Consider the following 13178-nt stretch of genomic DNA (forward strand, 5'->3'; position numbering starts at 1 on the left):
TGCTCATTGGGGTGTTGATGGTGGTGATGGCGATGATGATGTCAGAAATTAAAAAGTCAGTGAGAGAGTACAGGAGGCCACGTACTTGCCTTGCATGCAGCCAACCCTGGTTCAAATCCCCAGCACTACATAGGTCAGAGCTAGGAATAGCCCTGAATGCTGCTGACTGTGGCTCAAATTCCCCTTCTTCCTCCCAACCCATTAAAAAAAAAAGAGGTGAGGGTGGGGACAAAAGAGAAGAGGAGCCCCCCACCAAGCTATATTTTATAAAATATCAGTTCTTCTATTCTCATTCTACATTCTAGTTTGTTCAGTGATACCAGTTCAACAGCAATCCTTGAATTAAATGTTAAGCCAGGAGAAGCATGAGGGAGAGCCAATGGTTAGTCCCACTCTCTTGGCAGCTACTACAACAACTTTCAGTTAAGAGACAGGACAACTGTGGTCTTCATAGAAGCTCTGGGGGGGCTTGATCACAGGTCAGCCAGGGTTTTGCTTTCGTCTTCATTTTCATCTCAGCAAATGCCACCACAGATCACTCAAGGGCAACTAGAACTACCCATAGGTGCTTATCAGGGGGCACTGAGGGTATGGATGGAGTGAAGTCAGAGCTGTAAACATCAAAAAACAGTGGTTGAGAGAGAGAGAGAGATGAGAGATGCCTGCCAGAGAGGCAGACTGGGGTGGAGGGGTTTGGGAAACTGGAGACATTGGTGTTGGGAAATTACACTATTGGAGGAATGGCTATTGGAACATTGTATGACTGAAACCCAATCATGAACAGCTTTGTAGTGCTCTATCTCATGGTGATTCAATAAAATAAAAAAATAATAATCATCCTGTTGATCGTCGATTTTCTTGAGCTGTCTCAGTAACATCTCCATTTGTCCTAGCCCTGAGATTTTAGAAGCCTCTCTTTACTCATCCTTCCCAACAGTGCCACATTGGAGGCTCTTTCAGGGTCAGCGGAATGAGACCCAGCATTGTTACTGGTTTTGGCATATGAATATGCCATGGGGAGCTTGCCAGGCTCTCCCATGGGGGCAGGAAACTCTCAGTAGCTTGTCAGGTTCTCTGAGAGGTAGAACTAGGCTATAAGATGTTGAGAGGCCTCGAAGTGCACGCTTCCAGGAGCTTGGTTTTAAGTCTCTGGATGTTGGCCATTGATGGGATAATGTGGTGCCTGAAGCAGTTTCTGGGTGTGACCACCTAGTTACTGGAAATTGGAGGATCTGGGCGGAAGAGGCCTGGTCCCTATCCGAGCAGCCTTGGAGATCTCAGCCTCAGGTCCCACACACTTTGGCAGCATATATACTGAAATTGGAACGATATAGAGAAGATTAGCATGGCCCCTGCACAAGGATGACACGCAAAAAAATTAATATTAAAAAAAAAAGTGGTTGACTCTGGGTCAATCTCACCAAAATCTATACAAATGATGGTGAAAGTATTTGGGACCAAGTTTCTCTACAATAAGCATATATTTTTTGTGTGGCACTCAGCCCTGCTAGACTCCCTGGAAGCCAAATTAAGTCAAACTCTATCCGGTGGCAGGAACTGGCACCATCTCTCCCTGAGCTGTGGTAAAGCCTAATGGAGGCTGTGCTAGGCTTGCAAGCAGAGAGAGCTTCTTTCTCATAGTTCCATCGAGAGAAACTGGCTGAATTTCACTGAGAACTTGGCTCACCCCTTACAGCTGTAACATCTAAGGCAAAGGGAAGCAAGGGGCACCTCCTTCCCCCCCCCACACACACACCACAGTGATTGGCATCTGCTTTTTCTAAGCTCTAAGCACTCAGATGAGGAGGTGCTCAAAGGCAAGCCCAAGAGATGTTCACAAGAAGAAGAGTGAACTGAAATCTGACAACAACAAAAGCCTATTACCAAAAAAGGAATTCTAAAGACAATCACGGTGGGGAGCGGGGTGGGGGGGGGGAGAGGGGAATGAGGAAGATGGAGCATGGTCAGGGTCAAAACCGTCTACTGTAGAGGAGAGAGAGAACTATGTGAATCAGGACAGACTCACTGCCGGACGTGAGCAATGCCACTGCAGATGACCTCACAGGGAGGACCTCCGGGTCAAGAGAGAAGCCATGGAAGTGAATATGGGAATCATCTCTGAAGGAATATGGCTTAGGGATAGGAGGTGCAAGGGCAAAGATTCTATTCATCACACCAAGCATGTTTCTGCGCAGGGTAAATATATGCAGGCGTCCTTGGTATCTTATCAGAGGTTCTTCAATACCAGAACAAGCACAGATTAACAAAACTCAGTTTTAAGTTAGAACATCAGCATGCAGATCACTTAAAAGAAAAAAATAAAATAAATTAACTTATCCACATTACCTGCAAGATCATACGTATCTTGAATGTCTTTTATTTATTTATTTATTTATTTATTTATTTTTCTTTTTGGGTCACACCTGGCAATGCACAGGGGTCACTCCTGGCTCTGCACTCAGGAATTACCCCTGGAAGTGCTCAGGGGACCATATGGGATGATGGGAATCGAACTCAGGCCGGCCGCGTGCACGGCAAACACCCTACCCACTGTGGTATAGCTCCAGTCCCTTGAATGTCTTTTAAAAATAAAATAAATCCCCTAACTGTCATCAAAAAATTACACAACATTTGGGCTGGAGCAATAGCACAGCGGGTAGGGCATTTGCCTTACACGCGGCCGACTTAGGTTCAAATCCCAACAACTCATATGGTCCCCTGAGCACCACCAGGGATAATTCCTGAGTGCAGAGCCAGGAGTAACCCCTGTGCATCGCCTGGTGTGACCTAAAAAGCAAAATAAATGAATAAATAAATAAATAAATAAATTACACAACACTTAGCCATGTCTATACTCAATGATGCCTATTCCAAATAGTGCTCGGTGGGTAGTGGGTAGGGCACTGGCTTTGCATGCAGCCAACCCGGTTTCAATACATACACACACACACACACACACACACACACACACACGCACACGCACACACTACACATGTACACACACATGCACACACATACGCACACACACATACACACATGTTCACACATAAACAAAACGTTCTGTTTCCAATGACTTGCCCTTTGCTCCAAGTCTTCCATGCCTTTCCCCATAATTGATTGCCCCAACCCAGACCTGTGTCTTGTTATTTCTTCTCTATTTTCTTGTTTCTTTGTTTAAAGGTATGAAAGCTTTCCCATTCAGCCTTCCAGCTCTCCAGAAGGCCCACCGCATATACACAAAATTCACCAAAGCATGGAGGCTTTTCTGTGAATCTGTTTTGAGTTTAAGTAATCCTAGGCCTACTCAGGGACCCTAAGAGGGAAGAGAATTTCCCCCTCCTCTCATAAGACTCTAAATCCTCTTTTCTTCTTTTTTTTTTTTTTGTGGGGGTGGCGCTTAGGGCTTACTCCTGGGCATGCCACACACAAGGCAAGAGCCTTCCCTGCAGTACTGCCACTGCAGCCCCCAACCAGCTTTTCATTAAGAAAATGCCAGAGGCCAGCTGAGGTGAGAAGAGAGCACTGGGCAGATGAGGAGCCCCACCTCCAACCCAAGACAGAGCTCCCTGCGTTTCAGGACTCAGTCTGGTCATAGAGGAATTGGACCTAGACTCTGCATAAGGCAGGACCATATCTCTACTTCTAGGACTGGGAGCCTCTGAAATCTATACAACTTCCTCGTGGGGAAATTTCCATTCCTCCTGCCCCCACTCTCTTCCTCCGTCTAATCGGCCTTCTCAGTGCCTGTTTTCTAAAACTCCCATTGACAATGATCTGGGGCCCAACATGTGACTGAGGACAGCACTGCTGTACAGATCACCCTGTGTAAAGAGCGTGTCTGACATTACACCGTCAACCCTTGCAGGGTCCATGTGAGCAGCAGCATCCCTGTGGCAGCATTGAGGGGAGTGGGATGAGCCATGACTTACACCAGAATCAGACACAGGGACAGATGCCAACAAGCCCAGAACATTTGGAAAGAAATGTGGTGCAAGCAGGTTCCAGAGAAATGGGGTGTTTCATGTGGAACCCTTCAGTTGGTAAACAGAAAATTACTCAAACTTGGCTAAGTGGAGGCTGGAAAACAATAGCCCAAAGGGCTGGAGCATGTGCTGCCACACGCAGTTTCCTCCACATCCGTGGGCCTTCTGAGACGAGCAGGGTGCAGCCCTGGTGGCCCAGCACTGCTGGGGGAGCTCCCTCAATCAACTAAACCCAAACAAAAGAACAAAATGGGATTTATTTTGGGAGCATATATTTGTTTCACAAACCCCTGGGTCGAGAAGTACACTCAACCCTCCCCCCAAAAGAAATGGGATCTCAAATGCCAATGGAAGACCTTCTATTCCCTCCCTTGGCCTACCCGGCTTCCTCTGGTGTGTGTTTTATCTGTCTCCCTGCATACTACTTTTCCTTTTCCTTTGGGTGGCTGAGCAGGGAGTTAGGCATCACTGTCCACTCAGCTGTCCTCAGGTTGGATGAGGAGTTTAAACCTGCAGCTTCTTTGTTCAGTGGCTCAGCTTGGTCAGATGAATCACTGGCCTCAAGACCAATAATTTCTGATCAGGGAGGCTGGGTCCCAACCTAAAAACACGAAAGCCAGATTTCACCACGAATCCACTAGAAACACGGGCAGGGTAACAGACCAGGGTTCTGAAAGGCCTTGGCTGCGAATGGAGAAAAGTAGGTGTAAAAATATTCCAGCCAAGTTTCCTGTGATGTTCTAGCATGAATGTTTCTTTGCATATTAAGAAAAAATACACAAAGCATTTTATGGCACCTACATTTTCTACATGCTCTAATGTGCATAGCAGAGAAGCAATGAGACAAAACTGCTCATTGTGAACATCGCAAAGTTATTAGCAACCATCATGATAACTGGGGCAAAAGCTATTCAACCAGCTGCAGTTAATATCCCTCATGTTTCACCCCACAAATGAACCCAGGTCATTTAGTTCTCCCCAGTTGAGTATGCAGCTGACATTTAGTGAAGGAAGCATAAAAATGATTTCTGGCTATGTGGGTGTGTTTCATGCAAACACTTTTTTTCAGCAGCTCCTGCCTTCAAATGAGAACTTCCAGCACTAGCAGGCACGTTTAGTGCTTGATACATTTAAAAGAAGGAGAATAGAAGTTAATATGGTTTCCCTGGAAACCTTTTTTAAAAGACACTTGTACTAGCACCTCTCAGGAAGCAGGTGCCTCCGGCTGGGGATTCTTCCTTGTTCCTGTCCCTACCCCTCCATCAAAGGGCCAAGGGGTCAAGGCCACTCAGTGTGGGTTCAAGGCATAGTGATTGGGCTCATTTTGCTTAAAGTGATTTGTTATATGTCTCTTTACCAACTGATTCTATGAGAAAAATATGCCGAAGTAGCCTTGCATCTTCTGAAACATTTAAAATTCTTACTTATGAAAGGGAAGTAGGAGTCCTGCAGGATATGCCAGAATGGGCAATAGGGAATCCCCTGGGAAAGGGTGCAGAGAGCTCACTGGTTACTATAAGTGATGTGAATATGAACTCTTAACCTAGTCATGTTCAGATGAAAAAGACAATAATGTGGAAAAGAGAGCAAACGTCATATTGGAGTAAGTTCCGTTCTGGTAGCTTTTCAAAAGCTGGGATCTTAGAGAATTCTTAGGTATGGTTACAATCAAACAAATAAACAAACAAACAAAAACTGATTATTGAGTTTATATAGGTTTAGTGAATTATTTATCCTAGATTCCCAAAGTAGCATGGGAACTAGGCTGAGAATGATCCCTACCTGGTTTACAGGCCGGTATTATGAATCACCAGGCTTATATAAGGGAACCTTTCTTCCACAGCAACCTTTCACAATCCTCTCCCTGTTCCTCCCCCTTCCATCTCCATAACAACCAGGCTTGGTAGCAGGAAGAAATAAGCCTGTCTCTTTGACCTTCCCTCTAATTTGCGAATGGTTAGCTTAGGAGCTTCACAGTACTTCTACCTTGCTGTTTCTTACTTGGTAACTCAACATTTCAAGTCATCGGTTTACTATCTTGGCTTTAAGATAATTCAGGGATGTTAATCTTGAAAGGTCCAGTTTTTTGCTTGCTATTTCTTCCACATTATTTCTTCTTTAGGAACTCTTGACATTTTAAGATATCAATTTAACTTTTTGGTTTCACATTTCTCCCCTATATCCAAAAACAACCACCACCACAAAAAGTTGAAAGGGTGAAAGTTGAAAGTACACAATCTACTTTAAGATAATATCTTCATGATATTCTTTCTCAATGTGATTATAAAACATTTACATTCCAGGTACCATGAGAAATATATTTGGAACTCAGAATTAATAATACATAATAATTTCAGAGAGAAAATAATCAAGACCCCAGCTTTTATTTTTTTCCTAACTGGCTTCTAAGGGAAAAATTGTGCTCTCTGATTAATTTGGACAAAATATTACCAAGAAAAAGTTTCTTGATTCAACATGGATTTCTAAATTTTTGTGAATTCAAAAAGCTCAAGCTCTTCAAATGTTTTATCACTGGTGAATATTTCTTATCCTTCCTGGACTTTATCCGTCTTAAATGGAAGATGGAGTCAGCAATCCAAATCAACACCGGATTTGTAAGTGAAAGATTAGATTGGTAAAAGAACTAGCAACATCTCGCCCACAAATAAGGCTCACCAATTTGATAGTAATCCTGCTCTCTAAATTCAATCTCGTTACTGCAAATCACAAGTGAACTGTGCTTCACTTTTGACTGGTACATTTATAACTAAAAAAAAAAAATTATTCCTGTACCTTAAATTTTCTAGAAACCTGTACACTGGGAGGAAAGGGGCATGTGAGGGTGCTGACAATCAAAATATGGCCTAGAGGCTGGAGTGGGTCGGGTGCTTATCTTTCACATGGCTCATCTGGTTTCCATGCCCAGCACCCCATATGGTACCTCGTATTCCTCCATAATGATCCTTAAGTGTAGAACCAGGAGTAAGCCCTGAGCACTACTGGGTGTGGCCCTCAAACAAAAACAAAACAAAATAGTCAGGGCCTCCACATCCCAGACATGCATGTAGCCTTTGAGCTATTTCCCTGACCCCAAATATCCAATTAAATAGACTAAATAATCAAATGACTGGCATTATGGTAACTCAAATTACTAGGATCCAAATGTATACAGACTTAAAAAAAATTCTCCCATGAGACAGCCATGAAATACACCATGGATACTTGCAGGGCTAACATCCAGGAGTTCAACTACTAAAAGGCAACTCTGAAAGTCTAGGGTCTGTACTAACTGGCTATTTTTGGTAGATAAACAACTTTGAACCCAGACTTTGAGCCTCATGTTAAGAGCTGAGGCGTTTAGCTAATGAGTGAGTCCTTATGACTCATCAAAGTCCCATGTCTACCATCCTTTGAGGAGAATATCAAAGCACGCCCCAGTGTGAGGCCAAACTCATCTGCTTATTGCTTTTCATGTTTTGTAGTTGTCTAGGTTGTGCTTTTGTAGTTGGAAAATTCATTTTTTTCACATTTGTACCAAAAATAAGTATTTGTTAGTCACTAGGGATTCTGAGGTGAACAAATACAGACCGGGACAGTCTCTTTCCTCATGAAATTACTATAGGGTAGAGAGAGACAGTAAACAAATGAGGTAATTACAGATTGAAAACAGTGTAATTATGAAAATAAACTAGGTGGTGTGTCTCCAAGGAAATATGGGACAACATCCATAGAAGAGCAGGAAAAGCCTAGGACCTCACCTCTGAGTCAAACCCTAAATGAATTAGGACTAGAGGAGCAGTAGTTAATTGATCACTAATTAACTAACAATTATTAGCTATTAGCAGTATTAACTATTCCTGGAGAAAATCAAGTGTAAAAAGAAACTGATAATGCCATTCACCTATTTCAGAGATTTAAGGATTAAAAGCCATCTGTGAGATGAGATGTATGTGTAAATGTTTTGGCATTGTTCTGCTTTTTAGTGAGTTAATTTTGTCCTCAGGAAAAAATTAGGCCACTGCTATAGTAAGTGCTATAGAAAATTTAAAGCTTACTATAGCAAACTAGAATAAGCTACCACTTTCATTAGCACAATCTAATTAGCAAACGGTATTTCTTGTAGTTGTTTTTTTTGTTTCCAGTACAAATGTTACACTGGAGCAAACATCAGTCAAATGTACAAAATTTAACCGCATTTCTCTATACATGCAAAACACAGTCTGAAAAATAAAAAATTAAGTCCATTTGTAATAACAAAAGAATGAAGTACTTAAGAATACATTTTAAGGGAAGAGATGCAAAAGTTATACTTTGAAAACCTTGGGGAGAGAAATCACAGATCTGAAAAATTGAGAAGCAGCCATATGTGTGGATCAGAAGACTCAATTCCATTAAGGGGGGAATTAACCCTCCATTCCAGTCTGCAGATTTAATATACTCTCTAGCAAAATCCCAGCTCATTTGATTATACAAATTTTCTTTTAATATTTGGGAGTACACGTGGAGTGCTCTCCTGTGATCAGGGATCACTCCTGGTGAGACTCAGGGAATGTCATATAGTGCCAAGTATTGAACCCAGGTGGGCCATGTGCAAGGCAAGCACCTTACTTACCGTACTATCTGTCTGGCCCATTTGTAGGAATTAAAAAGCTGGTCATAATAATATATAAATTAAAATAACTCAACAAAAGAATTTTTTTAATTTATTTTTTAATTGAGTCACCGTGAGAACAGTTACAGAGCTTTTAGGATCGAGTCTCAGTCATGCTATGCTCAAACACCCATCCCTTCACCAGTGTACATGTTCCACCACCAAAATCCCCAGCATACCCTCCTCCCACTCCCCTTCTGCCTGTGTGGCAGATGATTTTCACTTTACTCTTTCCATACTTTGATTACATTCAATTTTCGACAGGAAACTCACTATCACTATTTGGAGTTTTTCCTCCAACTGTCAGACCTGTCGGAATGGCATCATTAGACTGTATGTTTTCTATTTCAGGAAAGGTCGCGCAGCCGCTTACAGGGTTGCGTGGTTTGGAGATCTCCCAGTCCTGCACACCGGAGCCGTGTTAGTAGAAGCTCAGTGTCACCGGGGCTCCATCTGGAGAAGGCGCAACAAAAGCATTTTTGAAAAAACAATGTTGGAGGAATTACATTTCCAGCTTTCAAATTCACCACATAGGTATTGTACAACTTAGTCCTATACTAAGTTCCTCTCCACAAGGGGAGTTACTATTCTCTTCTCTTCTGCTTTCTAATAAACTTTTTTACTTTCCAGAAAAAAACAAATAAAGTTATCAAGATCATATAGGTATAGGTACCAATGTAACATTAGAGCCTTAGTACCACACAGTCCCCCGAGCACAACCAAGAGTAACATCCCCAAAAAACTCTGTCATGAAGAGCCCACACCACTGATTGGCATCCCCCTACAAACAAACAAACAAACAAATCCTAGCACACAAGTTTTCATAGCAGCATTATTTATAAAAGACCAAAACTAGAAACAGCACAGACTTCACCAATTTATAAACGAATTAAAATGCAGTCTAAACTGGAATATTATTCAGCAATAAAAAGGAAGACACTGACCCAGGCTACAACAATTACCTTGAAAACATTTTTCTGTGTTTATGTCAGAGAAGGCCATCACAAAAGATCCTAGGTTGCATGATTTTGTGGATAATAAATCTTCATTTGTGGCCAAACTATGGAGATGAAAGATAGATAAGCTTAGGCCTAATATGGGCAAATTCATGTACATAACCATCAAGTGTATGTGAACTGTTAACAGTTATGGAATATCTGTGGAAGTTAAAAGTGTTTTAATATATATGGTAATGGTGGCTATTCAAGTCTGAGAACATAGTCAAGTAGCACACATAATACATGTATGTTATGGTGAATAACATAATATGTGAATATACAATATGTGAATATAAATGTTTCTCAATGAAACTTACATATTAAACAGAAAGTAAGAGGGCTGGAGTGATAGTACAGCATGCAGGGCATTTGCCTTGCACACAGCCAACCCGGGTTTGATCCTCAGCATCTCATATGGTCCCCTAAGCACTGCCAGGAGTAATTCCTGAGTGCAAAGCCAAGAGTAACCCCTGTGCATCGCCGGGTGTGACCCAAAAAGAAAAAAAAACCTAAAAAAAATAAACCTAAACAGAAAGTAAATCAGAGACAGTGCCAGGAGATATTCACACACCTATCACAATCTTTAGAACAGATGAGTCTGGGAAGAATTCATGAAGCCGTCTTCTCTATCTTGCTTTTTAGTTTAACCCCTGTGTACTCGCACCAGATGAAAATCTCTTCTGACTTAGCCCCCCTGGAGAAATGCACATCTGTCAGAGAGCTCGATAAACCATCCCAGTTCTGACAGCAACTCCGTGAATCAACAGAATCTTCTTTGAGAACAGCCACCCACTACATTTTAGGGTAAGAATTGCTTCCTTGAGGAGAAAGATGCAAATAGGAATCACTGTATTTGCTCTTCTTCTGGGTGTCTATCCTTCTGTGCGAGAACCAGTGAGACTCTGATGATAATATAATAGGACTCTGCTCTGCTGCTCTCATCTCAGATAGAGCTTTTTTGGTCTCTCTTTCCTTTCCTGTGTTGCTGTCACTTCAGAGACTGGAGGTTGCATATACTTGATTATGATGTTCACAGATTTGGTTGTGCTAGCTAGGAGCTGCACACTTTAGCAGTATTTTTTGAGGTTGCAGTGTGCTGGAGGACAGCATGCTCTGTTGCAGCACCACCAGACTCAGCAATAGACGGGTAGAACTGGGAATCAAACTTATGTTTGAGAGGAAGGAATTTTCACCACTGAGTCATCCCCTGCCCCCTCCATCCCCTACTGCAACCACCACACTGAACGCTTCTCTTCCCAATGCCAATGGGCACCTTAGGATCAGCAGAGTTCTACTGATCACAGACTCCTGAAAACTGGGTACCAGTGTAAGAGGAAAAGGCTGCCAAGACAATGCATTTGGAGGAGAAGAGCTTGCTGAGAAGGGTGGCAAATAAAAACTAGCATGTGGCTTCCACCTAGGGTTCAGTCAGCCTTTTTATCTCCTCGGCGCAGCAGAGTTAGAAGGTAGCCTGCTCTCAGGCTGTGCTCTACTAGCCTGCTTCAGATGTTCTCTTAGAGGGCTGCCCAAGAAATCTCTCCTTCAGAAAAGTTCTAAATATGTATGGGGGAAAAGGAAAGTGCCCAGCAATTCTCAGCTAAGGCTGGTGAGTCATTGCAAGAGCCCGAGGGTACAGCATTCCTGAGATACTGGGGGTTACTAAAGCCACCTGAAGCACAGAGGCTGGGGCCTCCAGGAGAACATTAGACAATGCTTGGGGGCTAGGTGGTGCCAAAATAGGGAGGGTCAGCGCATACAAGGCATGTGCCTGAGCCCCTGTACTATCTCTCCAGCTCAATGCATTAGTAATGCAAAAACAACTTGCCCACTGAGACTTTCTCCCAGGTCAGTGTTTAATTTGTGCTTTTTATTATTTGTTTATTTGATTCTTTAGATTCTTACGCTGATGAGATTCTGATTTCTCTAAAATAGTGAAATTTTTGTCTTTATGAAAGCCCAGTAACAACAAGTCTCACAATGGAGATGTTACTGGTGCCCACTCGAGCAAATCGAAGAACAACAGGACAACAGTGCTACAGTGCTATGAAAGCCCATTCTAGCACAATGATTACTGCATAGTATACAAAGCACAATAAAGGCTTAGGAGGTGACTTTGATATGAATATAAAAAATTGTGATATTCAAATACCAAGTCTAATGAGAGAATGAAAGGGAGAAATCATTTTAATACAAGAAAGAGCATGACAATTGCATCAGTCTTGGTAGCTAGATGATTTCCAAAAAATTTTTCTTTCTGTGTTTAATTCCCAGTGATTTCTGGGAAGTTTAATAAAATGCAAATATTAAACATTCATCCAATATGAGGTCTTCTACTAGCCATTATATTTGTTATCCTAGTAATAAAAACCTTCGAATGTGCCTACAATTATGTTCCTTTTCACTGGGATATTTCTGTCATCTAAAAGAAAGAACAATGATTAGCCAGAAAAGCAGAGGAAGCTCTCAAAAGGAAGCCACAGACTGCTAAAAAATTATTTGATTTTTTTAATGATCTTCAAAAATATAGGTGTTTTTGGATTCCTTCAACAGTTGGAATTTTTTCACTCACAAAAACTCTTGTAATACTAACACCTTGAAATTCACTGATGTTATGCATAAATATTTGACACTCACAGAAAGTACAAAACTCCAACTCCCTTTCAACACCACAGAATTCATAAGGTGTTCCCTTAAAACAAGCAGCCAAATTCTGGCAGAGTTGTAAAACTTTTTTTTCTTTTGAAGAAGATTATAGACTCTTAATCTTCTAGGTGTGAATGCCATCTATTTTCAGTTTATTTCATAGCCATTTTTTTCATTTTTCTATTAGTGTTTCAGCTACTTACTCTAATATTATACCCACTACTGACTCTGAAAATTTGGGGGGTTTTCTACTTTTTTTTTTTTTTTTGCTTTTTGGGTCACACTCAGCTATGCTCAGGGGTTATTCCTGGCTTTGCACTCAGGAATTACTCCTGGCAGTGCTTGGGGGACCATATGGGATGCCGAGGATCGAACCCAGGTCGGCCGCACGCAAGGCAAATGCCCTACCCGCTCTACTATCGCTCCGGCCCCTCCACATTTTTCTTGAGTCACTGTGATTCACAATACTATTAGTGATAGTTTCATGCATCCATCCTTCCAACACTACATCTACCAGAGTTTCTACTTTCCTCTACCAAGGTCCTAAGGGCCTTTCCATTCCCCTTCTTCCCCCACCTCTGCCTGCATGATAAGCTCAGTACCATAAACCACCTCCCAGATTTTGTTGCCACCGACCGTTTATCCATACCATGCATCTTTATAATCCCACATATGAGAGAAATCATTCTGTATCTCTCTCTCTCCCTCAACTGACTTCACTTCTCTAGTCCCATACACATAGTTGTAAACAAATTTAGTCTTTGATAGGCCAACCAGCTAAAGAACACTGCTAAGTGTGACCGCTCAGAAATTCTAATGAACCTGTTAAACTAATAGTGACATGGCAAAAAAAAAAAAAATCCCATGTACACTCATCTGTGTCTCCTATGGCCACCTGATTCT

General features: G+C 42.0%; 1 non-coding gene across 1 annotated transcript; it reads left to right on the forward strand.

The window, feature by feature from the left end:
* Positions 1–1294: 1294 nt before the first annotated feature.
* Positions 1295–1398, forward strand: LOC129401350 (U6 spliceosomal RNA). Its single transcript, XR_008628280.1, has one exon. It is a non-coding gene; the product is annotated as a U6 spliceosomal RNA (small nuclear RNA).
* Positions 1399–13178: the final 11780 nt, after the last annotated feature.

The sequence above is a fragment of the Sorex araneus genome, chromosome 1 (assembly GCF_027595985.1).
Source record: "Sorex araneus isolate mSorAra2 chromosome 1, mSorAra2.pri, whole genome shotgun sequence".
Lineage (NCBI taxonomy): Eukaryota > Metazoa > Chordata > Mammalia > Eulipotyphla > Soricidae > Sorex > Sorex araneus.